This window comes from Lutra lutra, chromosome 1 (genome assembly GCF_902655055.1).
Source record: "Lutra lutra chromosome 1, mLutLut1.2, whole genome shotgun sequence".
Classification (NCBI taxonomy): domain Eukaryota; kingdom Metazoa; phylum Chordata; class Mammalia; order Carnivora; family Mustelidae; genus Lutra; species Lutra lutra.
In genome coordinates this window covers 179,623,855-179,651,536 of record NC_062278.1, presented here as the reverse complement: position 1 = coordinate 179,651,536, position 27,682 = coordinate 179,623,855, and the positions used below count along the sequence as shown (strand labels likewise).

General features: G+C 36.9%; 1 protein-coding gene and 1 long non-coding RNA gene across 2 annotated transcripts in view; one reads left to right on the top strand and one right to left on the bottom strand.

Moving 5' to 3' along the window:
* CNTN6 (contactin 6) overlaps positions 1 to 27,682 on the top strand; it is a 235,538-nt gene that overhangs the window by 84,745 nt on the left and 123,111 nt on the right.
* LOC125109509 (uncharacterized) lies at positions 10,239 to 27,331 on the bottom strand. The gene is made up of 3 exons (XR_007130260.1): positions 27,134 to 27,331; positions 11,790 to 12,383; positions 10,239 to 10,702 (listed from the first exon to the last, which is right to left on the bottom strand). It is a non-coding gene; the product is annotated as an uncharacterized LOC125109509 (long non-coding RNA).

Below are 27,682 nucleotides of genomic sequence, written 5' to 3'. Positions count from 1 at the left end.
CTTTCATCCATTTTGAATTTATTAATTTGACAGTTTTTAAAAATTTTACCATTTTGGGAACATATATATGTGTTTCTCATTTTGGTTTAATTTATTCTTCAGATAGCTAATTAAATTGAGCAACTTTTTAAATGTGTATTGGCTATCTGAAACTCCCTTCCCCTCCCCCCTGTTAAAAAATTTACATCATTTTTTTAGGGGTGCTGCCTGTCTCTGTCAGTATAGCTTGCAACTCTTGATCTTGGGGTGAAAAGTTCTAGCCCTACATTAAGTGCAGAGATTACTTAAAAATAAAATCTCAAAACAAATTTTAAGTCATTTTTCCATTTTTCTAAAGTTGTCTTCCTTTTTCTTAGTGACTGATTTTAGGTCTGAGCACTTTGTTGCTTTTATTACAGGAAAATAGCTTCTCCTACTGTGCGACTTGCCTTTTAACTCTCTTATGTCTTTTGATAAGCAGAAATATTTTAAATTCCATGAGGTCCAGTTTATCAATCTTTTCCTATAAGTGATGATGCTTTTTGTAAAATTTTAAGAAATGTTTCCTTGCCCTGAATTCATGAAGATATTTTCCTATATTATCTCCTATAACTTATTGTTTTATCCTTCACATTTAAAATTGCAAAGCACCTGGAAGTTATTTATTTGTTTGCATGATACAAGGTAGGTTCAGTATAGGTTCAGTATATATTATTTTTTTTTCCTATAGGGATCCAGCTGAGTCAGCAGATATATTAAAAAATGCAGCCCTTTTTTAAAAAAGGCAATCTTTCTTCACTGTTCTATAGTACCTAATTTGAAAGAAATCAAGTATGTATGCTTGGGACTGCTGTTAGGTTCTCTATTCTCTCTATTCTCTCTTTCATCTGTATATTTGTCTACCATTGTGCAAAGGCCACACTGTATTAAGTACTGCAGTCTTATAGTAAGTCTCGAAGTCTGGTAGTTACTGGAATAGATGAAATGGATAAAGAAAAAAATGAGGCTCAAACTATAAGCTAAACTCAAGGAGAATGAAACCCAAAGAGGATAAAAAGAATAACAATTAATAAGATAAGGTCATATCCAGTTTCAAGTTGAACTTTCTAGTAGCCAAGATGAAGAAGCATTCACATCTTTAATGGTATGAAAATATGTCATTGTTCTGTAAGCATAATTGCTCTCTCTAGAACCTGAAAGAAGTTTCTCCTGTGAATGTTCATCAAGAGCTAAGTGGGTGATTCAGTAAATGACATTCCCCCCTATAAATGCGCTCATACACTTACAATACTGGATTTCCTATGGTGTCTTCTTATATTTCAGGAATAATAGCTAACATTCATTAAGTACTTCTCAGACCTTTCCTATAACATTTGTGGGGAGGCCTGCCAGACGCTGTGCCCAGTTTGCTGTTACTGTAGCCATTATTACCATCAAGATGTGTGAGTCCCACCAAACTTACTAGTTAAAGAGAATAATCTATAGTTTAGTCCTCAAAACTACCCTGTAAAACTATAATCCAGATTTTATAGATGAAGAAAATGAGGACCAGGGAAGTGAAATGTGTCCAGAGACACTAGAAAACAGTGAAGCTGGGATGTGATGCCAGTTACTCTGATGGGTTTAACCCACCTTCCTAATCATTTAATGAGTGTTTGCCCAATAGTAATGTGCGTGGAAATCACCTGTGGATCTTATTAAATACAAGTACTGATTCAGTCGGCCTAAAGTGGGGCCCAATAGTTTACATTTCGAGCAAGCTTCCAGGGGAGACAGATGCTGCCAACTTCTATACCAGAGTGAGTAGAAAGCATAGTCTCAAAATAAGATTTAGGACATTGCCTAAAGACAATCCAGTAGCAGCATTACCACAGGGGACAACCCAAGGTGATACAAGGAGGCAGCTCTGGTATGGTGTCCATGAAGCTAGAGGAAATGTTAATCTATATTTTCAATTTCGAAGATGGATGTTCAGTATATTCCTTTATACATTCAAATAATGCATATTTCTTGAGCCTATTATGTGCCTAATGCATGTGGAAACAGCAAAATAAAGTCTATTTTCTCTATTTGTGCCTTTGCTTAACTATAACTAAGGGCTTGTCATATATATCTATATAAAACACTGGAATAAAGAACAAGGAAAAAAAAGGGCTTGAGAATTATCCAAAGTAATAGGCTTTTTAACTATGCTCCCCTGTCAGAAAGACTATCCCCCTAGGCAATATTTCTGTTCAAGACATCAGGAAATGCAAATGAGGATGAGACTAGATCTACAGACATGATTTCCAAGTCCACTGCAGAGTGTTTTCCCCCTTTTTCAAGAATTGTGTGGTTGAAAAACCAACTTTCACATACATATTGAGTTGTTTTGCAAAAATCAGTTCCTTCGTGAATGGAGATTATATAACCCTTGTTTAATTCTCCCAGAAATTCCATCCATGAGAGCTACTAGACTTCCTCTTACTAGTGTTCTATCCCTTGAACACAAAGTATTTATTTTAATTATTTCATCAGCTTTAAGCAAAAGTAATCAGAAGTAAACAAATGTGCTGGAGAGCAATGCCCCTGCCAGCCTCTTAGCCTACTGGAAGGCTCTCTGATCTTTGTACCATTTTCAGTGTTCTTTTAGAAAGTAATCTGACTGTTTTTGTTTAAAAAGACATGAAATCTGGCTGAGTCAAACATCAGGATTTATGACATTCCTGTTTGGCAAGTCTGGCTGACTGAGAGGTCCTGACAATTGTTATCAATATAAATATTAGTTTTAATAAAAACTATTATATATTTAGTAAGCCAAGCACTGGGCAAAACAGTTTCACTGTGCTTATATTCCCACAGTGAGTTAGTGGTAAAGGGAAGATCTTAAACCTGGTTCTGGCTAGCAACAGAAGTCAAGCTTTGAACTCAGGGATGGCCTTTCAAAGCATCCCTAATGGCAGGTGTTCTAAAGAAGTGTCTGTCCTGTTTGCAGTCCTAGTTTTCTTACCTGAATATTCCACCTCTCTGGACTTAACAGAAAGAAATGTCAGAGTTTGTGATGCTCTGGATAAAATTGTCTCTTCCTTTCAACTCCACATTCTCATAGCAGGAATGATGAAGATGTTTTGACAAGATATCCCATAAAGACACAACCAGACACACACACACACATCCTTGCCCACATGTTTGCTTTGACATCATTGTCTCTGATGTGTTAGGCCTTCCCTATGATGTGCATAAGGCACTCTAATAAGCCTAGAGTTCCAAGATCAGCCCCCATTGCCCTAACACTGACCTGTATGTTTCCACTTCTGAACCCAGTTTGCAACACTCTCTACCTGCTGAGATTCTTCCCCGGGCATTCTGAAGCCAACAATCAGTTACCAGCTGAATCCTTCCATCCTTATCTTTTGCTCTTAACTTCTTCCTCACTTCATTGCTTGGACAGAAGTTTGACTTTCATCTGAGGATACTGCATCTTTTGTATTTCCCTAAATTGGTGACTATTTTCTCCCGTACCCTCTTACTACTTGGTCTGTGAATGGAGATAGAGTCCTCCTTTCTCCCTGATAATTCTTCCTCCCTCGTATCTAATGCCTTGGGCACTATGATCATGCCATCAGACTATGCTACCCATGTAGCTGTCATGTTCTTGCTTGAGATCACCCCCATAGTTCCGTGAAGACTTCATCTCCTAGCTCACTCTTACTCTTTCCATAATATTCCTGTCATATTTTTGATAATTTCAGCTTTCACAGAAATCAACATTCAGTATTCAATAACTTGACTTCTTATTTCCCTGATTTCTTGTCTTCCATTAATCTTGTTCGTTACCCTGACTTGGCCAAAAACCTCCCTACCAAACTGACTCCAAGACCTTGTCAATTATCTAAAATGTCAAGCTTCACTCATATATGATTTTCAACCTTCTCAACTGTAGAACACCACTTCTTAACTGTCTAGCTGACTATCTCCAGACCATGAACTCCAACAATACTTTGACTTACTGGTTCCTACAATATATTAATCCTAACAATTTACCCCCTGTCCCTCTTGCTGTCATTCTCTCCTTAAGAGACTAACTTCCTTGGCTTACCTTTGAAACATCTTTTCAGTCATTCATGACTCAGTTGCTCACTTTTCCCTTCATTTCATTCATTTGATAGAACACAATCCATGGTGAAATCCAAAGCAAAATTTTCACCTCATAAAAAACCTCGTCTAACTTTTCATTCATAAGCACTTACATCAAATGGGACCTTAATGCTCCCTGACATTAAGATTAGGAAGGCAAATAATCATGAAATTCAAAGATGCTATTGTATTACCTGAGTCTTTAATGTTGGAAGGAGAAACGTACTAGCTAGTATTTCTCCACTATATTATTTAACTAATTCATCTCACAATATATCTCAAACAACATTTTCCCCCACCCTTTAGCTTATTCTGTGTTAGGGACTGATTGATACCCAGTCCTGACTCAGGTCTGTTTGTACCTTCAAATTCTGCAGCCTGGTCACTGGACCAGGATGGACTTTGCCTGTACCTGCCATGTTGGGGGTTTTCTAGATAATCTGGCACTCCGACCAGCTAGATGGGATTCATTTACCTGTATCTAGAGTAAATTTCTACAAATGAATCCTATAATAAAGGCAACCTCTTTCTTTTTTTAATCCCAGACTTAATATACCAGTAGGTTTCTGTTCTGCCACAAAGTTCTAAAAGTGTTGACCTTTTATTTTTATCTCACAATCTAGACCCACTTTTTAAACATCACCCAGCTTGCCTTTCCCTTTCAACACCTGTTAATACTTGTTTTCTCTATTGAGATTCACTATTCCTAAGTCTGACTACATGCTGCCCTTCATGGACAAGCAATAAGATATGTGTTTCTTCTTTTTGTGGTATTTTTACTTCTTAGTAGTGATGCAATTTTTACTACAATCATAATACTTGAAGATATATAAAAATTAGAAATAAAAGTTATTAATATCATCTGCATTGGAGACAACCACTATTGGTAAATCCTTCTGGAATTTTTTCTTACAGTAATTATACACTCACACACACACATAAATGAATATTGGTTATTTGTAGATGACTTCTTCACTTTAAAAAAATAATATAATAGCACTTTAAAGCATTTCCTTTGCCAGTTATTTTAGAGAAAGAAAATACATAACAAAAATAATAAAATATGGAGAATAACCAAGATCTCAGAATTCTCAGTTTGCTTGTTATGATCTTTGTTTTAAAATTCAAGTCTCCTGACTAAGATGCTCATTTTACTCCTGAGAAATAGTCTGTTGGAGATGTTAAGCTGAGGTAAAAAGTGGGCTATTCTCCACACAAATAGAGGCCCCTTCTTGTCAGTTTGACTTGAGGAGATGGACAGATAGTGATACCATACATTTCTGAGAACCTCCAAGTTGGGCCATTCTAAATCCTGTTGGTGTTTGGCTCAGCCCAAGACATTTCCTTAACAAAATCCCCTGTTAGAAGAAAGTGTTACACAGATAAATTGGAAAGTCAGAATGCTAATTTCTGCATTTTCTTTTCCTAAACTGGTAAGATTTTACTTAGAGACAGGTACAACAATGGGTTCAATGTGGATGTTCAAATCTAATTAATCTATTTCAGTCATTCCCCTTATGTTCTCAGTAGGCAAAATTCTGACAGCATATTTAATTACTTTCCCAGGTTCCCATCTTGCTTTTCATCAGAGGGTTTCATTTTCTTCAGTCCTCATACCTTACTTAGTCCACCACTGGGACACCATACTCTTTATCCTTCTATTTTTGAATGCAAGAGAAATAGTGTTTATATTTGGACTACATATTCTCTTATCTGAGTAGCCTTGTTCTTCAAAACTGAGATCTTAACAAATACTGAAGTAAATTATCACTCTTTCTCTTGATATAAATATAGTCATTGTTGTTTATATTCTCCCTATAATTATGATATGTAGATAAATGGTGATACAGTTACTGCAGACTGAAGGTAAAAACCTGCTAAGGTAATTTTGTCTGCTAATTCTCAACAAATTTCTTAAGCAGTTATGCATATCAGTGACACCATTTTCAACAAATTTGACCTATCAAAAATATTGAACTTTTACCTGGTTATCTAAGGCATGATTTTAATCTCAATCAAACTCTCTTTCCCTCAAATGAGCACAAGTCTATTACATTTTTTTTTTGTAAATAATTCATGCTTATCGAACACAATTTAGAACTAAGTGTGAAAAAACCCACAAGGCACATCCTTCAATAAATTGCCATCTATGTACACATTAATCAGATGCACACATACACACACATACATTTATATAAATATGATTACTCCAAATAACCTACTTTATTTTCTTTAATAATTTTAAATTATAAAAAATTTCAAGCATACAGAAATACCTAGAAAAAATTATAAGTGTATTTCTATATAAGTTTATGTTAATGTTTTGCCACTTTCACTTCAGATCATTTTTTTAGACATATGAAATGTTGTAGACACTGCCACTTTTCACTTCATTCATCCCCTACAGCTTCCCAGATGTATCCACCTTCCTGAAGTTGGCAGTAACAGTCCTATCGGTGGTGCCTTTTTGTTTTAAATTTGTATATAAATAATATCAGAATGCAATTCCTTTTGCAAGTTTTTTCCCCTCTACATCATGTTTTCAAATTTTAGCCATATTTCTACATGTTTGTTTACTTCTTTCATTTTAACTGATGTATAATAATACTTCATTACAAAAATAAAAAATTCCATTTCAATATAGAGATGGGAATATACAACATTTAATAGTTTTTTTTTTCAAGAATAATGTATTGCAAAGATATCTCTGTCATATATTATGCATTTGTTTTACTTATTTTTATTAAGCCACTGTCATGTGGTAGACACTCTGTGATATCTTAAGGGTATACTGCTTAAAAAAACAACCATGTCCTCAGCCCTCATGTGTCTGTGTAGGTAGTGGAAAAGGGATCACATAAACATATACAGAATTTTAAAAGTATCAGTACTTGAAGAAACTCTGAGAGACTAAAATGCAGAGGTTATTGATTGGGGACCCAGGAAAATAGAACTCAAGATAGATGAAATCTTTGAGGGATGAAAATTGGAGTTCATGCAATATCATTTACCTGTTGTGTTTTTTTCCCATCAGTTCCATAATAATGTGCAAAAAACAATGAGAAAGAAAGAGCTTGTGGTATATGGCAGTAAACTTTGCATTTTGGTCTCAAATCTTTGGGTTACTAGGTGATTTTTCTGGACCCTGTGCTCACTCACATATTGCTGGACAAATAAGCAGCTTTACTAATTCTGTGGTCTCTCTCCTTCCAGGCTGGGCCATCTGGCCTAACTCAATTGTTGTACAGTTTCTTTTGATCGTACAGATTACTTTAAGCTTTTACCATGGTGGCTATGTGGGGTTCCAAGAGAAAGAGACCAACAGGGTGCACAGAGCTATTTTGAAGCCTAGGCTCAGAGGTCGCTTGTTTTCACTTCCTGCTGTATTTTGTTTGCAAAGCCAGACTAGCTGAAGCAAGAGTGTTGAAATAGACTGTATCTGTGATGGAGGGGGCCACAACATCACTCTGCAGGGATGTGGAGGGGTGAGAGGTGAGGAATTGGGGCTACCTTGCTGTCAGTCTGCTGTAAATGATGTGAGGGATGGAGTTGAAGAATGTTCCATTTAGAGGGAACAACACACATATTTAAAGGCTTATAGTCTGGAAGAAGCTAAGACATTCAAAACCTAGAAAAAAAAAAGAGTGTAGAAAGTACAGAATGTTGTTCTCCAACTAAAAGTTGGAGACAGTAGCAGGAGCCAGATCATGCTGAACACATTGCTCGTGTTCTAGATTGTTGAAATGTAGTGCAAGAATGGGACCCCATAAAATTTTAAGAAATAGATCACATGATGTCATTTTAATTGACTGTGTGATCCAATTTAATCTATTATCTAGATGTAATAGATTATGTAATTTATTTTTAATTGAATTTCTTTGGCTAATATGTATGATATTGAATTGTGTAAATAAAAAATAATTGTGAATAGTAAATAGTAAAACAGTTTTGGGAGGCTGTGCAGTCATTCAGATATTAGATGCTGAAAACATGGCTAAGAGGGTAGCAGTAGAGAATGAGGAAAGCGGAGACACTATTGAGAATTTTGGATGTTAATAACATTTGCTGATACATGCACTGTAGATTTTAAAGGAAAGGATGATAGCAAAGCTAGTCACATGGATTTGACATTTATTATTCACTTTGATGAGGAAGACTAGGACTACTTTGGGGAAGGAATTAAGTGTTCCGTTTCAGAGATGCCATCTAGTCAGATACAGAAGGAAGATCTGGGCCAACCATACAAATTTGACAATGGTTTGTGTATAAATGTTGCTTGAAACCATGGGAGTACTTGAAGCCATTAAGAGGGAAAGTTTTGAAAGAAAAGAGAAGAGCCCAGAAAAAATATCCAATATAATTCCAACTATGAGCCATCAAAGAACATAGATAGATATGTTCATGCTTTCTAAATGGCTATATAGTATCTGATTATATGACTTTACTATATTACTGTAAATAATTGGCTGTTAACAGACTTTTCTAGACTTCATTAGACAGTGCTATAATCACTGTCTATTATATATTCCTTTACTCATTTGACCAATTATATCCTTAAAGTAGATACTAAGAAGTTGAATTGCTAGGGAAAATAGATTTTACATTTTAAATGTGAATACATCTTGATTAACAATCCTTGAAAAACAGTTATGCCAAATTATACTTGGAGCAGCAATGAGTATGCTAGCTTCCTCAACCCCTCTCAATATTATATGTCACATCATTTTTCATTTAACATCTGATGAGTGACAAATTTTTGCTGTTTTATTTTGGATTTCTTGGGTTATTAATAAAATTGAGCCTTTTAATATGCTTATTGGAAATTTGGAATTCTTTTTCAAATTTCCTAGACATGGTCTTTGTCTTGTTTTGTACTAAGGGATTCAGATTTTTCTTAAGTACTTTCTTAAAGTATGTTAATATTTTTCTATTATAAATTATATAAAATGTTTCCATTTTTATTTTAATTTTGCTTTTGGCATGTTAGCCTGTAAAACTGATACAGGTTTTTTTAATAATTAAGTTTATATTTCTCATTCCCTTTAAAATTTTTGTTTTGTGACACATGTATAAAAGTTTTCTTAAGCCCAAGATTATGAAACTATTCCCCTTTAGTACCCTTGTCGTTTCATTTATTATATTTAGATCTCTGATTCACCTAGAATTTATTTTTGTAATGAGTTCAAGGTCGAACACCTAGCTTTGCTTTCCCACCTTCATCCTGTAAAATTTTCTCATTTTTATTTATTAAATAGTCCATTGTTGACAAAGCTCATTTTTCGCTTAGAATCCAAATAGTTCTTTGCTGTGAGGGCAGTACAATGTAGTGGATAAAAGTAAAGTCTTCAATTACCTAAATAATTATCTACCACCAACATATACACATCATGTCCCTCTTCGAAGGATGTAACACTGTCTGGTTCATAGGAAGCTCTTCTATAAAGCATGAAGCTGTACTATGGGGTGCTGTTTCTCTGGAGAAAGCCCCTTTATCATCTAAAGACAAACTTTTAAAATGACAGCACTGCCTAGATCCTAGTAGTTTCTGGTGCTTTATTCTTCCTCTGAATAAGTCAGGTAAAAAAGTTTCAAAGGCAACCATTAAGACCAAATGCAGAGTCTAAACTGGAGAAGGTGACTGAAGAGTTGCCTTTGAGTCCATTCCATCAAGTTCACTTTAACCTGATTTATTTGGCTATATGTCTATCCCTCTCTGCATTTCCTATATCAGCTTTATCACAAATCAGTCCCCTGCAGGTCGTATTGGAAAAGCAATATGTGTGATTGAGATATTGTTAACAACAGAGCATGTACTGGTCCCAGAACTGTTAGATTCTGATTGATAAAATTTAATATTTTGAAGGGAGGGGGAAAAAAAGGCTATTATTCCAGCTGTTTTATTTGGAGTATGGGTGAAGTTCCTTTTATCTCCTCTACTTTCATTGTAGCAGTATGACTGAGATTCCTATAAATTATCGGATGCAATATCCAGATGTCTGGATGATTTTTTGGTGCTGCTTCTACTTCTTAGTGGGCGAGAGAAAAGATAGTTGAGGTTCTGGAAAAAGTGTCAAAGCTTAGCAATAAAATAAGGATTTCATTGAACAGAAAGTAATGAAATCACCCAATTTATTTCCCTTTCACGGTTGTAATGCAGGTAAATCTTGCTTCATATGAGTCACAAAGCTTGAACGTGCAGTGGCCTGGCTGGGGTGGTGCATGGTTTATGTGTGAAGGATTGCAAGAGTACTCATAAATACCTTTAATAAAAAAGTGTGGGTTGAAGCAGCTTAGTTTTTTCAAATAAAAGAAGTTTCATTTGTGTCGGGGGATCAGAGCTGTTAAAAGTCAACTTTCTCAATTTTTCCCTCTCATAGTACCCTTCTAATAACACTGTCCTCCTGAGGCATTCTATCTCTCGTTCATCTTGATGCTCTTGGGTTCAGGCTTTACCTGCTCTGTGGCGAATTACCTTCATCTGAGGGTACCTTCAGTTTTCTTTCTCAGATCTTCTTGGTTGTTGCATATCCATCGAGCAGTCTTGATTGAAATATTAGTTTCAAGGTGTGGTGTTAAACGCCATCGACCAGGAGTCAGCAAAACTTTCCTGTGAAGAGCAACAGAGTAAATATCTTTGATGGACAGGCCAAGGTCTCTACTATTACAGGGTGAAAGCAACCATGCATAAATGAATGGGCGTGGCTGTGTTCCAGTACAACTTTACAAAAACAGGCAGTAGGCTCGTTGTAGTTCACAGGTCTTTGCAGTTTACCGGGCCCTCAGGTAGATTTAGAATATATTTTTAGATGTAGTCTGCCAACAGTGACAGCTAACATTCATTGAACATACACTTAAAACTCTCTTATCATTTAGCAAAACTAAACGGTAGCTACAAGTGGAAACCCATTTTATAGATCAGTAAACATCAACAGACAAAGATCAAGTGATTTGCCAGTACATGGTAGAAAAGTGTTTGAAGTTAGGCTCACTTGGGGACCCAAGCTTCTAACCACTATGCCATAATGCTTTCCTAATTCATCAGTAGAAAGGGAAAAGCCATGAAAACCCATTTTGGTGAAATGTTTTCATGTGTGAATACCTTTTTTTAAAATATTAATACATAAAGTGCCACCTATGTTCCAGCTTATTATTCATAGGATGCTAGGTTGCTATTACTATTTATTTACCATTTAAATTTTTATTCTAGAAAATTAACTTATTGGTAAGGAAAATATGCAGAAGAGGGAACATTAAATATGGAAAGTCAGCATGAACTGGAAAAAAAAGAGATAGGAATCTAAAGTTAAATGAGCTGAATTTTTAAATTCTGGCTCTATCACTTTAAAAATATGTATGATTTTGAGCAAGTTACATTAGGAGCCTTAATTGTGAAACTAGACACTAGAGAAACTCTAGCTGTATAGCTATATTAGAAATTACTTTGAGGATCTAGTGAGACACTAAATGGAGAAGTATGTGATACTGATGTATCAATATGTAATAATATACATAGTGATGTATCAATATATAATAATCATATAAATAGGACAAAATGGAATTATGTATTATTATAGATGTACATATACAAACATGTTCGCACACATATATATTAAAGTGAATGTCAAAAAGTCACTTTTACTTTAGATGAGAAAAAAAGTCTATGTTTTAAATAATCTAAAACAAAAATACTGTACCTTTGAAGCAAAATTTTACAAGAAATTTTTAGATACTGAGGTATAAATAGTTCTTGAGGGTCATCTGGTCCATTCCTCTGTCTTCAGGCAGAGATATTCTTAAGCCAATGCAGATGAGATCCTGACTGTTTCTTTTAGAGAAGCAATTTAGTGAAAGTGCCTATAAACCGTTTGCTGATAGAAGGAGAACCTCTTGAATACAAATTGACTCCCTGATTGTAAGTGACTTTGTGATGACAAGCAAGAGAACTTTTCAAAAACACAGAATATTGAAAATATTTTGTTTGTTTTGGCAAGTAAATGGCCTTGTCTGCCTGTGGCTTCCAGATGGGGGTCCAGGCTGAAAACATCCAGAGGCTCCATCCACATTTGCTATGCAGCACAGTGCCTCTTACAGTCCAAAGGTGAGCCTTAATATTTTATACCGTTAACTGTGTAGTCCCAAAGATGGATTCAGGGCAGGCGTTTGATGTTGCCACATGTTTGGGTTGCTGAATACCATGGTGAGTTTCTCTACCTCTCTTCGACATTTTAAAAGTGGTAACAACAAAAACACAAAAATTTCCCCTTATCACTGGTGCTTTAGGTAATGCACTGAAAGAAAAACTGGTTTGTCTCCATAATATATCACATTCTCTGCTTTATGAAGAAATAATTAAAGAAACAGCTCAAATTTAATGTGAAGCTTCAGAAAACTCCATGTGTGCCATGAAAAAAATATTAGAGAAACATTGATTTCCCACAGGAGACGAATCAATTTTGTCTGTTTAGTTCATTGCTGCATTTATAGCTCCTAGAGCATTGCTTGGCAGATAGTAGCTGCTTAATAAATTGGCAGATGAGACCTGCTTTAAATGTCCAGCGCACACTCCGTTTGATTTGCTTTTTAAAAGCAGAGTTCATGACAAAGATTTGGATTAAATAGTGCATTTGGGAAGTAATTGTGGGAAGCATGGGGGAAGAGTAGGGAAGTTTATAGGGAAGAGAGAAAACCCAGGAAGAGAAGGCTAATGAGTAGATTATCACTGTGGACAACTGTGCCTCGACATGGCTGTGCCCCTCCTACAGACTTTTTAGGAGTTTTGGGTTTTTTTGTTTTTTTGTTTTTATAAACATATAATGTATTTTTATCCCCAGGGGTACAGGTCTGTGAATCGCCAGGTTTACACACTTCACAGCACTCACCATAGCACATGCCTTCCCCAATGTCCATAACCCACCCCCCTCTCCCAACCCCCCTTCCCCCAGCAACCCTCAGTTTGTTTTGTGAGATTAAGAGTCAGTTATGGTTTGTCTCCCTCCCAATCCCTCCTACAGACTTTTAAAAACATGCCTCAGGATCGCTCCCCCTTAGGGCAAGAAAGTTGGGGTATTAACTGACCAACTCCCTTATTCTTTGGTTAAGGTTTACTGCTGAGGACATTAAATCCCCAGCAGACATATTGGGGTCTGAGGCATTCTGTGCCCGTAGAATAAAGAGGTCCTCACAAAAGTCTTGGGCAAAGGGACCAAGGCGCTGGAGATAGCAAGCTCTCAATTATTAACTGCCACTCCAAATGCTCGGTGACTTCCTAGGGCGGGTCTGAGGGGTTATGGGATATTTACGGTGGCTACTACAACCATCTCTTAAAAGAACCTCAACACTTGTGGTTTTCTGTTTTTTTTTTTTTTCTAAGATTTTAATTATTTATTTGATAGAGATCACAAGTAGGCAGAGAGACAGGCAGAGAGAGACAGAGGGAGCAGGCTCCCCACTGAGCAGAGAGCCTGATGCAGGGCTCGATCCCAGGACTCTGAGATCATTACCTGAGCTGGAGGCAGAGGCTTTAACCCACTGAGCCATCCAGGTGCCCCAACCCTTGTGGTTTTCTAAGTGTCAGTCCTAAATGTGAGAAAATTTAAGAAATCGGTTTGATATTTACATTTACTACATAGTTTTAATTAAAAAGGTCACAGATACTTCTTACCTAATAAGCAAGAGAATTTGAAAGTTCAAAGATGGTAGTTCAGGAATTTTGCGTTTCCCTATTTGTGGCTCTAGTATTTCTATGAGTAAACAGGGTATGTTTCAGTTGTTTCCACTTGATTACTGAATAAGTGATTGGACTGAACTTAATTTATCCTTAAAAGAAGCAAAATACTTAATTGAGACTATTGGACAGTGATGTCCTCGATTAATCATTTTACTGAAGATAATAATTAATGGTCTCTTTCTGTCTTATAAAAGAGTGGGCCTAGGTTGCTAAATAGGTAACTTCTTTTCTACCGTGACAGATCATTGAACATCTTAAAAATCTCAAGTAAAAGACACAAAGGAACTTCATGGCAGGATCCGGAGCTGAAAACTTTGCAGAGTGGCTAGGATAAGGCAAAAGGATACACAGGCTGAGATTTTACAGGTGCATGAACTATAAATAAACACAAGGAGACCAATCTGCAAGGAAGAAAAGAGAGCAGATGCTCAAAGGGAAGCAGAGAGGATGCAGGCCATGCATGGAAAAGGGAAAAAGAGAGATGGAAAGAGAATAGCTAGCAGTGAACCTCACTGTTCTCTGATGTTTCCACTACTTGCTGGCCTGAGCTTTCTCTCCATGCCTCTTTAACTGCCCCAGCTTTAGTTTAGACTCCATTAAGTGAAGATCTGTCCCTGGTGTGCAGAGACCCAAAAGAAACAACGAACACATGATTGTTATTTCAGTAGAAACTGGAATGAACTAGAAAATCAACTAGTTGATCATTTAAGCTTATGGCATTGTAATAAAAACCATAGGTCACACTCCTTGGGATTTGAAATTTAGCTCCATCAACTAATTACTAGTTTAGTGACTTATTGACAGTTTTCTTAAATTTTTTTTTCTATTTTAGCATTTCATGTGTAAAGTATGCATAATTCTAGTTCATACTTTTTAGACACCAATATAATGTGCTTATATATATATAGTGCCTACATGTGTAAATTTCATGAACATTAAATATAATTACAAATACAAAATAATAAATATAATAGAAAAAAATAACATAAAATAAGAATATATATAAAATTAATTCTACATGTAAGTTTATGAACTATAAATTTTGTGACAATTATAACTTACTGAGGGCTGTTTGATGCGATGTATTAAACAGGTCACTTTAGGCATCTCACTTAATTCTCACAATAATCCAACAATACAAGTATTTTTTAAGAAATATGTTATAGATTTGATTTATCTATATTGTTTTTTTCAGCAAATGTTTCTTGGATATCCTTTATGCATCATGCACTCAACCTGTTAGAGAACATTGAAAACAGCTGAAAACTAAACTTTCAATGTCTCATAGTGTACAGATCCAAGAGCTAGAGTCAAACACAGGCTTATCTGAATCCAAAATCAAATGTTTTCCTTCAGCTATGGGACCACTCTTTCTTCTTAAATAAAATAAGTACATTCCCTTTGCTCGTGGGTTTGCCTCTCTCTCCTGGGCCACGCACAGTCTTTTATAACCAAACTTCAGCAGTGACCTGCCATCATTTCTGCCCTACTCTGTTGATTGCACAGACCAGTCCTGGCACAGGGCAGTGGGAAGGGACTAGAGAAGGCAGTGGATACCACCATCAGCTTCACTTGGGGCCATTTTGGAGTCTGGCTCCTACATCATTTCTTAGGATAAATCCTAGCCTCTTCTCTATGATCCAAAAAAAATTGTATCCTCTTGGCAATTCCTAAGGAAAATATTGCAGACTATATACATGGTATTTTCTATTCACTCACTCACTTTGAAGTTATAACTGTTTCTTAATTCATTAAACATATATCTGTTGAATATCTGCTTTTGTAAGCACTGACCTAGTTACTGTGGGGAAAACAAGGTCACTATTTTCCTGAAGTTTATAAACTATCTAGGAAAAATTAAAGTAAATTAGACCAATACTCATTTCTGACAGTGATTAGACCTTTCAGGGGGAGTGAAAGGTAGCTGCTACTTTAGATTGGCTGCCAAGAGAGGCTTCCATAAAAAGTTGGCACACAGGCTGAGATCTGAATGTCAAGGGGCATCCAGCCATGTGGGGATCTGGGAAGAAGTTTTCAAGCAGAAGAAATAAGGCCAAAGACTACAAAAGGAGGAAACTTAGCGTGTTCTGAGAAACAGGAAAGTAAAGTATTCATTGTGTCTGGAGTTGTCTGAACAACAGGAGCAAAGGGGTGATAGAGGTATATCATGGGGAGCCTGAAATACCTTAGCTAGCTTTTTCAAGTTATTTTTATTTCTCTGAGCTCATTAATCAGAGATTCACTGAGTATATACACTGTGTCCCAGCACTGTGCTGTGTTCTGGGAATGCAGAACAAGCCCAAATACTCATTTTGGAAAAGGAAGTCATACAAACAGTTACAACATCAGAGTAGGATCCTTTCCAAGGATCTTATGGTAAATGATAATTAATTCAAGCAATTTACCCTTTATTTTTTAATGTATTAAATCCACCAATATTTTGGGGGCACCTCAGTGTGAGATGCAGGCTGTGTGATCTGGTGCTGCAGGTCTGAGACTGACAGCCCCAGTTTCACCTTTGACAGAAATAACTGTAGCTTAGTCCAGTTACATTTATATGAAACTCCCCTCAGTTGGTGCTCTCTGCTGTTAAAATCTAGACAAAATCTACTCACTGTTCTCCAGGAAAATCAGTGTCCTCATTCCTGCCTATCCCACTGAAGAGACATTCCTTCCATCCCTTCTAACTCCCACCTCTACCTCCGCTTAAGTCCTAGTCCCTGCTCAGTGCTTGCAGATATTTCTTTCTCTATGTTAGTCTTGATCTAAAAGAGGAGCTCTTCTTATTTCTGCCCCAGATAACACACTTGTTCAAGTAAAACCTCCTTCATGTAGTCTGTGCTTTGCATCAGAACATTTGTGGAAGTTTGAGGGGCGGAGAGGATTACTGACGCAAGAAGAACGTAAAGCATTTTAAATCGAATAGACTTTTTCTTAAAGTCCCGTAGCGCTCTGTAACTTGATTTCCCCCTTTTTTTTTGTTCTTATCCTGCTGCTCCGCCATCCTGTCTCCCGCCCCCTCGCCCCCAGCCAGCCCCTGCTCATTGTCAACACAAACCACTTTGGTCCTTTCAAATATATCCTGTCTCATGATCCACCATATCCTCTGCATCCACCATTTTCCTAAGACAGATTCCCAAATTTCAGGCATCTATATATTGCCTTTGTGGGGTTTAAAATAACCCATGTACCACCTGTACTATTAATCTTTTCCCAATCAAATTGCTTTGATTTTTTAAAAAGTAAATATGTTAGGAAGTACATATTTATTACCACTGTATCAAGAAAATTAATATAATTCATCATAAATAAATGGAAACTCTAAAAAGCACTGTGTAGCTATTAAAATTTAAAAACATGCGTTTCTATAACACTTAAGTGCATTGCCATGCAACCAATTATACCTGCCACACACATTGGTAATCTCTCTTGTTTATCTCTCAAGATTACATAAATATTTAAAAAGATGATAAAAGTGAAACTGCTTTGGAAAATAATGGGATTTTTTTGGACCTGAGGGTCTTAGTGGGTGAAAGCCTCTGCTTTCAGCTCAGGTCATGATCCCAGGGTCATGGGATCCAGCCTTACATGGGGCTCTCTGCTCAGCGGGGATCCTGCTTCCCTTCCTCTCTCTGCCTGCCTCTCTGCCTGCTTGTGATCTCTGTCTGTCAAATAAATAAATAAAATCTTTGGGGAAAAAAAAAGAAAAGAAAAGAATGGGATTTTCTTTAAAATAGCCTCTAACGGTCTCTTTCTGGGTCTGTCTTTTTTTCTCTGTCTCTGTTTCTGTGTCTCTGTATCTTTCTCTCTCTCTCTCTCTCTCTCTCTCTCTCTCTGTGTGTGTGTGTGTGTGTCTTTTTCTCTGTCTCTAAATGACAATGTATGCAAAAGTCCTTATCACTGGACCTTAATTATCCTGAGGGCTGAGCTGGAGAAATCTGCAAAGGAAATGCAGATTGCAGATGTGACTCCAAAGTCCTTGCTCAGAGTAAAACAGTTTGATGGAAAAATAACAGTATTTAGCAACAACCCTGAAAGTCAGTCTCCCTAATTTGAGTACTGCAAGTTCCTGCAAAGTGAAGTCAGTAAGATAGAAAGTCTGTCTTGGTTGGGGCGGGGGGGAGGGTTAGTCTTTGAAGAAGTGCTCTCATTCCACACTCCTTATATAAACAGGAAAACAGGAGTAGTAACATTTAACCAGGGGCTCTGCCCCATTACCTTGAGAACCCTATCTTTTATTTTTTATACAGGTTGCAAAGTTTGAAATTGAACTTTCTGATTAAACCATCAAAATGAACTAAAGGGCTTATTATGGGCCATGTCTCAAAAGAACCATCGTTTGTGGGATGGGTCGCATTAACCACTGCTGTCAAAGGGCCCGGAGCCTTGCTTTGTGGGAATCGCTCCCTTTTTTTCTAATGCCCAGCACAGAAATGGGCCCAGAGGGAGCTAGGAGAAAGTTTGTTCCTGAAAGGACAAAAGTTCACCTCATTTGCCACCAAAACTTACATGTCCAGCTCTTTTTGCTGATGTCCAGGCATGGGAGCGTGTAACAACTGAGCCTGTGGCCAATCTGCCTCAGACCTGGGAGCCATAAGACCTACATGTCAGGGCCACTGTGAAGATTAAATGGTATGATGTTCATAAAGCCCTAGGAACTGGGAGGGGTTTCAGTAAATAAGAATTCCCCTCCCCCTCTTCCAGGAAGGCCCCCTCACTGCACTTTCCATAGCTCTTAGTTGATCCATTCAAATGTTCAACCAAAATCTAATGAAAACCCACTATCTTTTGGATTAGCTAGTTTGATGTCCACACCGGACCTTAGGTTTATTCTCTGCAACACAGGGCGCCTCAGCAAAATCCTCCAGTCTTCATTTTGGTAGAAAGACATACTGTGATGACACACACAGCTGAGTCCCCATCTTCCACACGCTGTATCGCATCTTTATTCATCTGAGGATTTGACCCATTCTGGATCCTCCCCTTCTTGCACTTGAGCAATATCTGTGTCATTCATTAATGCTAGGAAATATAAGCAGCCCTAAGAAATCTCTTTAGAGATTTCTGACTTAAAAGGTACCAGAGCTGTCCTCCCCACAGAACAAAAGGTGGGGGAAATGAATATTTGCCAAAAGGCACAGGCCAAGACCAGGAAGAAACAGGGCAGTCTAGGACTTTTCTGGTGACTCAAACACCAAGCCAAGAGGTTCTTTCTCCCCCCCCCCCCCCCAGCTGGGTTGTGGTGCTCTCTGGGCAGAGAGATGCAATGACCCTCCATCTAACAGCTCATGTCAAGTTGGCAAAACAGGCTCTGTAATAAAATGCAATGTGATGTGGCAATACTTGGAATAAAATACACATGCTTTTGACTTCAGGACATTTTTTAAAAATTCATTTATTCACACAGCATTTGAGCTGGCCACTGGATGGGCAGAGAAGGAAGTTCCAGGCTCTGTCCTTATGAAAATATGTTTCATTAAATCATCAGGCACTGAAATGAAAACTGAAAATAAAACCCATTTAAAAATCCTAAACATCCAACTGTTGGTGATGTGTAGGTATATGATCAATGACATAATTAAAGTCCCCCCTATCATTTATTTTGTACTTCATACCTTTTAAGTATGTTAAAGACATTACATCATTATTCCTGTGAGACAGGGGCTATTATTAGCTTCATTGTAAAGGTAGAGAAAACTGAAGTAGAAAGAGACGAATTCAGGTGCCCTAAATCAAGAGCGAATGCATGGCAGAGCAACCATTTGGACTCACAGAGTCTGACTCTAAACCTGTGCTCCAGATCCTGTTGTTTCGTCATGAATAACCCTGTACAGAATCCATTAGTGGGTTGTCTAATTTTTGCATGCCTACTTAGATTGCTTCTTTTCTTTCCAGAAACACTGAAGACCTCCACTGCAGTGTACAATTAAGTAAACTGACATCTCAGTCTATCTTACACTGTCAAAGTTATATCATTCCATTGTCCCCTTCTGCTTCTCTATCATTCAGCTAGTTTTAACTGTAGGGAATGTGCAAACTTAGTAAGAGACAAGTTTGGGAATAGGCCATATCTAGTATTTGAATTTTTTTGGTCATAGATGTCACTGCTTTCCCAGCATTAGTCAGACAAATGAGTCCTTTATAGAAAATCAAACTCAGTTGTACATGTATATTTTAATTGACCGAGTAGGCATTTCATAGTTGCTTACAATGGCCTATGTAATAAATGCTTATCTCTCTGAAAACCTGGATGCTCAGCTGATAAAAAAGAATATATCACCCCCGCCTCACTATTACCCTATATATTATTTTCTTAAGCACCATAAGGAAATGATTCTCAGTGAATTCATTATTCCCAGGAAACGAAGAAACAACTTACTTGCTCTCCACTTATTTATGAAGTTTTATAAAATTCCTTTTACATCAAAAAAAAAAAAAAGGAAGGGGGAAGGAATTTTAACTTGGAATATAAATGAATTTGACACCAGAAATTCTTAAAATATCCCCTTACTTCTTGCTTAGATATTAGCATTCCAAATATATGTTCAATATTGAGACTCAGCTATTGCCTCTTTTACAGAATTTGACAATAGCACTGTGCTTTATTAGGTTATGTCATGTTACGTTAACTAGTTATGCTAGGAAACACAATAATATCACAAACACAGTAACTGAGTATATAGCATCCTAAAAATGATGACATAAAATGAAATCAGTCTAAGTAGAAATATTTTTGTATGCCACTTAATAAAGGCCAAGGAAAATTAGTTACAGCATCAAGAATTTCATCTTACTCCAACCACCCAAGAAATAGGAAATGGTAAAATGAACCATCTGATATTCACCATTAGTGGTTCTCTTCAAAGGAAACAACTGATGGACAGATGTGAATTCGGAAAAACCTTACTATAATGTCTTGATATTCTTAAAGAGTACTTTGGTTTCAAAAGTTACATATATCATATCTAGGAGTTCCGTAAGACTAATGCAGAGCTAGGGAATTATTCTTGGTATCTTCACCATTTCCCTGTTGCTGGGCAGGGTATCAGCATTTTCTCACCTGCCAAAATGTTTTTGCCGTGGGCCAAAATAAAACACGTACCTCCAATGTGGAAACTGCGTCAGGAAGATGAACAAACACTCCTCAATGCAAACCTTCAGTGCTGAAACTTCTGCAGAATTTGCAAAGGGGTAATAGTATTCTACTGGTGCAAAACAAAGTACAGTGCAAGAAACCTTGGAATTTAAAATCAGATTCAACATTGTCAAAGTAACAAATTATTAAAGTTGTTTTTGAGGTGCAGAGAGAGAGGAAATGAGCACTCTGGTTTGGGGGCAGATCATACAGTCATGTTGTGAGGAAGCTATAGGGTGGTAGGATAGTGTGGCTTAAGCAAATGGCCTCTGGAGTCATGGTCTTTGGAATTTAATTTTACTTCCTTTACTTACAATGAGGGCAGATTTCTCAGTTTCTGAGTATGGAAGTAGTAGAAGGAGGGAGGTGAACTTTGCAGAAGGGAGAGAATTTGGGTTTTTCCCTGCTCCAGAAACAGGACTGTAGTGGGAAGTTTGTAGAAGAGAGAAAGCAGACATAAACAACAGAGGGGAGAGCTATAGGCTTTTAAGAACTAAATATCCAATATTTGATCTCAAGGTGTTTGGATTGCATCTTATTCAATCTATAAGATTAGCAGAGGCACAAATATGGCCGTGGTGGTGCTCCCTTAGTGTGGAGTGGGGAGACCGAGGTGGGCATTGGTGTCTATCTCTGTATGTAGATCACGATAAGGAGCTAATTCCTTGTTTGCAGGGACACGAAGGTGGAGATAATTTAGGAAACACACCTGGAAAGGACACATGCAGGGACACGAATGTGGAGATAAATTAGGAAACACACCTGGAAAGGACACAACAAGGATTCTGAAAAGTGAGGATATCAGAAATGAAACTTTCTAAACCTGAAAAGACAGCATTTCCTTCCCCAGTCCAGGAATTTGCAGGATATTTGGAAAGGCACTAAGCTTTTGTGTTTGTTTGTTTGTTTGTTTGTTCATTTGTTTGTTTGAACATGGAGCGGCAGTTTATGCCTGTTTTATATTTTACGTATGGCAGCAAGACCCCAGTTAACCTTTGGAAAGCAGAAGAGTATCACATTTGGGAGTGTGAGCTCTGGAACCAGACTACCTCGTCTTCGGTTCTGTCCTGATATATAGAAACTGTGTGGCCACTGGTCTGTTGCTGATCCTTTATAAACCTCCGTTTGTTTCCTTGTTGAGTGACTGTGATAGTGGTACCTGCATTCCAGGGTCATCATGAGGATTCAATGAAACTACTTCACTGAGTGTCTGGCACATAATACTAATATAGATGAAAAGTTATATCGTAGAGTTATACAGGAAGAAAGAAAACTGTAACTATATAGTTATATAGAAAGAAAGAAAACTAAAGATTTAAAATATTACAATAATATAATACAGAGCAAGTGTATAAACATCCAGTTAATATTACTATTCAGATTTTGAACAGCTCAACTGTGGTATGTCCTGCTTGAAGCATGCACATTTTCCTGGTGAATATCTTTTCCTATCCCGGACTTCATAGGCGTCGTACTCCTGGTCTGGGTCAATGAACCCCCAGTACCCGCAGCCTCCCTCCAAGTTTATGAGAGTTGGCAAACCCCTGGCCTCCTCCTGTGTCAGGGACTGGCACCGCCAAGCACATCCTCTGATTGTGACCCTCAGGCCTTGGCAGTAAATAATAAGTTTTCTCACTTTAATTAGGCTGAGATTCATTCCTACCCTTGGCGGCTGCAAAGATGTCATCTCCTTACAATTAGACACTGCAATACTTAGCATTGCTTGGACTCAATTTTAAGTACATTTTGGTGGCCCTTGTCCCTCCTCTGCACCTTGGTTGCTCCAGGAGAGAGCATATGGCCCTGTAATCCTTTAAAGCTTATTTTATGGGCCATTCTCAGGCACTTCCTGCCGGCCTTTGGAACAGAGCCTTGTTTGTGACTGCGTTTTTGCTTATGCTCCTGCCAAATGCTTCCTCCAAAACCAGCAATAAAACCCCAGGATCCGATAAGCCATGGTCATCAGAATGGCTTAATGAGAGCAACCTCAACAATCGGGGTCTTTAACAACAACCTGCTCTGCAGGACTTATACCTTGAGCACAAGGACGGGCTGGGCAGGTCACCTTTGTAGCTTATGGGAGTTTCTCCAAATAATACAGAATTTGAGACCATCTCAGGGAATGATCTCACACTAAGCTGTTTTCTCTTAAGCAAAAATGGATAAGACAAAAATAGGAACTGGTAGTTCTTTTTGGCCTCTCCTCATATAAGAATAAATCTAGAGTCTTGAAAGGTGTTACAGAGCAAAGAAAATCTCATTGGGTGCTCAAATGGCTACCTAATTCAGTCAGCCTTGCCTCAAAAATACTTGAATTATATCATGTCTCTGGCTAGCAAAAAGGTACTTGAGGTAGAAGTTGGATACGTAAAACAGATCTTGATCAAAATGTATTCACAGGAGATGGCACTTAGTTTAAATAAGGCAGAATTATATCTTGTCTGTCATCTGTGGCTATTAAACAGTTTTAAAATCTGAATTATTAATTAAAACCTGTGAACTAGTACCAGTTTGGAATGACTGTGTTTTGATAGCTAACAGGATTTGTATGACTTTTGAGAGATATATGGCAATTATTAGATACCCCATTGTAATGGTAAAAGGCAGGAAGAAATTATGTTGCCAGCAGATCCTATTATAAATGGAAATGAACACAGAATATATTAAGATATCAGTGGTCTTATCAACAATGTGTTATAATGGCTTCTGATTAACACTGAGAACATGATTGATGTTACTGGGAATATGGCACACTGACAATGTGACACTGAGAAAATTCAATCCAAAGCTTGTTAATTTCATAGAATCATTCAATTTCTCATTACTCCTTTGTGACAGTTTTTGTTTTTGTGACCATTAAAAAGTAATGACAATTTAATGGGACCTTTCAATAATGATAGTAGGAAAAACATTTTTAAATCCTCACCTGTTATTACTAATAGAAATAGAGACAATGAATACGATATATTGATTTTTGGTTTTACAAAGAGTTTGTTAGCTTGATTCTTATTGAGTCACATTTAAAATTATGCAAACCCGAGTCACAAAGGACTCCCAAGTCAAGGCATTAGTTCACATCAACAGTACCAAACATATGTAGGTTGATTTAGTATTTCCATGGCCAAAGAAGAAGGGGCACATATTTGATTAAAAATCTTTAAGAAACAGACAAGGCATCCCAAGTCCTGAATTAATGTAAAGCTAATGACTAATCAAAAGCAGCTGGAGGAAGATAAGGGGATATAGCTGGGGATAAGTAGAGTTTATTTTGGCCAAATATTTGTATTATTAAAAGTAGAGTACATATAAGAGTTACTAAATTTATGTATCAGATTTAATCCATCTATTTCATTGAACTCTTACTTTTCATGGATGGAGAACAATTCTACAAGAAAGAATACTTATTTGGTAAATAACATAGGTAAACAACATGGATGCTTCAAATGGAAACATCCATGCACAAAAAATTTTATGGAAACCAAAATATGCTATTTAACCTTTTTTTGCAAATTCACGTATCTGAACTTTGTATCAGTCAGAGGAAAATAACAGCTGCCTGACCTAATCATTTGGTGTGTTGTTATCATAATAATTACCACATACTAATTACCTCTTCTATAACACACTATAGGTTAGACACTTTGATTCATTATTTTATTTAATCCCCATAACAACCCTGATAAATAGGTATATTTATTTCATCTTTTCCCTTCCTCAGTGATTTACCCAACACTGCCATCCGTTTCATTGAGAAATTTGAAACCACCGGGAAAATCTTTCTCATCTAACCAGCAGATAATTGTACAGTCTATCCTATATCAATAATTAATCTTTTGTCTTAATTCTGCCTTCCTTACAAAAGTCAGCACTTTCATAGGGGTTCTGATTGCCACTTTTCTGACTTTTCAAGAACTTTACCATAATGTGTGTCTTAGAATTATCAATCTCTTTCTTTACCTGGTTTTTACATCAGTAGAGCACCCCTGCCCTCCAAATTCTTCCCTATTCTCAAAATCTCACCTCCCATTCATAGCCAACTCTAAAGAGTTTGCACACCTGTGATCCCCATGTTCTTATCTACTATTTATCCCTCAATTCACTTTGGCCTTTCTCCATAATTTCACTTAAACTTTTCTTGTCAAGATTACAAGTGACCTTCATGTTGCCTAATATGACATTTTTCTGTCCACCTCTTATTCCATGCTATAGACCCTGCTTTCTTCCTTCTTCCCCTTCTTCTCTCTGTTCTACTCTCTTCTTCCCTCCTTCCCTTTCCTTCCTTCCTTTTTCCTTTCCTCATAATCCTCTACTCTACTTCTAAACATTGGAGATTTTTAGAGTTTGATTCTAGACAACTGTCAAATTGCTCATGCCAAAAATTTTAGAGTCATCCCATGGGGATTACATACATTCCTATGGCTTTAAATACTATATATATACTGATAATTCTATTCTTATAAATCTGGACCTTGCTTTTCCTCTGATTTCAGTGCTCATATGTTATATAGCATACATGACATTGTCATTTAAATAATTCATGGATAAGACACACATAATATATACAAAATAGAAGTCTTCAATTTCTCTAAATTACAACAATAATTTATTGCAATTATACTCCAATAAAGTCGTTAAAATGAGCAAAAAATTACACAAATTGTAATCTTTATTTTTTTTAAAAGATAGAGAGGTGTAGGTAAAGACTTAATAATCTCTACTTCCATATGTCCCATTCACTCCCTTGAAACAATCAAGGTGAATATTAAAAATATATATTCTGTTATTTTACCTATACCAGTTAAAGGAAATGGTCATATTTAGGTTTTTACTTTCTTTCACAATAGGATAATGACATAGCAATATTTAGCACTTTTTAAACTTAAGAGTATAACTCACTTTCTAAGAACTTTCCTAGTCAGTCCTTTATTTCTAACACATTCTTTCTAATCATTGATAGCTTTCCATTCTATGAATATTGCAGATATTACTCAACTTCTGCACTCATTTATTATTTGCTTGTTTCCAGGCATTCCCTTTGTACTTTTAATATAATCCTAATGTAATACAATAGCCCCAAATGCTGATTATTGCAGTTTCTCATTGACCCTTGTCCCCTACGTGCCAATGAACAGCGCTTCCTTTCAGTATTGTGACATTTCCCTGTTATTTTCTACCTCTAGGTTTTGAAACCTGGTTTTTGGTTTTTGTTTTTTCACAAGGAATATTTTCTTTTTTTTTTTTTTTTAAAGATTTTATTTATTTATTTGAGAGAGAGACAGTGAGAGAGAGCATGAGCGAGGAGAAGGTCAGAGAGAGAAGCAGACTCCCCATGGAGCTGGGATCCCGATGCGGGACTCGATCCCGGGACTCCCAGGATCATGACCTGAGCCGAAGGCAGTCGTCCAACCAACTGAGCCACCCAGGCATCCCCACAAGGAATATTTTCCCTGCTCCATACCACCATTGCATGGCTGTCTCTTTCTCATCCAACAAATCTGCGTTCTATCCTTTTCATTCACAAGATATGTCAGTTGCCATAAAAGGTTAAACTGCTATAACACAGAGACCCCAAAATAAATGTCTCAAACAAGATAGGAGTTGACTTATCTCTACTCTAATGATCCAGAGTGGATGTTCCAGATCAGCTGTAGTTGTACTCCATGCAGCCACTCAAGTATCCAGATCAAGAAGATCTTTCATGTCATTAGCAATCTGGGTGCTGGGGGGATGGGTGGTGAACATAAATCTGTGAAGATTTCCTTTCACACATAATATATGGAAGTTTCACTTGTTGTTTCTTCTTGCCACATTAATTATAAGGATGTCTGAGAAATGTATCCAATGGTTAGAAAACTGTATTTGTTCTATAAATCTACTATTATGGAAGAAGGGAGAACACATTTTTATAGACAGTCTTCACCCCACAATAATTATTACAATTTATAAATGTACATTTGTTCACTTATTTTTTAAATTGTCTTCTAGTTTTCCTATTTAACAATAAGCACAATAAGGGCAAGGTACATGCCTGGTTTATTTACTAATATGTCTTCTCTCCTTAGTACAGTTCCTGTATTTTTAGTAGAGGTTCAAAACAAATTTGTTAAAAGAGTAAATGAGTGTATAATGGGATTTTACAGGTCAAAAAACTAAGTTCAGAAAAGTTCAAAATCTACCTGTTCCTGGAGATTGAATGAGGATTCCAGGAATGTGGAAGGATTTGTACTTCATATGGATGGTTTAACAATGTAACGTTAGCTTTCTGCTAACAGTGTATTTCTATGATTCTTTGATGTTGTAGGAAATTACAGCATTCTAAACAAGATCATGAAGCTACTTTGTGAAGGAGTAGAATGAGAAAATTAGAAAATATACCTTCTCTCTCGATAGTTCAATCACATAGAACTCTTTACCTCATACCTTTCCATCCTAAATTCTCACAGACTCCATCTGCACATCAAATACCAACCATTAATCAAGAGGGCTAGAGGCTGCAGCAAACTTGCTGCCTACTTTTTGTTTTCTTTTCTTTTATTTTGTTTTTTTAATCACACCTTCCCTGGGCAAGGAAAGTAAATATGTGCTGAGATTTAAAGATTTCCTGCTGGGCTACAAACTGCCTGGGAGAATAAAAGCAAATAGATAGGAGGTAATGTTAATAAATGTCTTCATCACATACTTCATTTAACTATATGAAAAAGAAAGGAGAAAAGAAGAAACAAGAG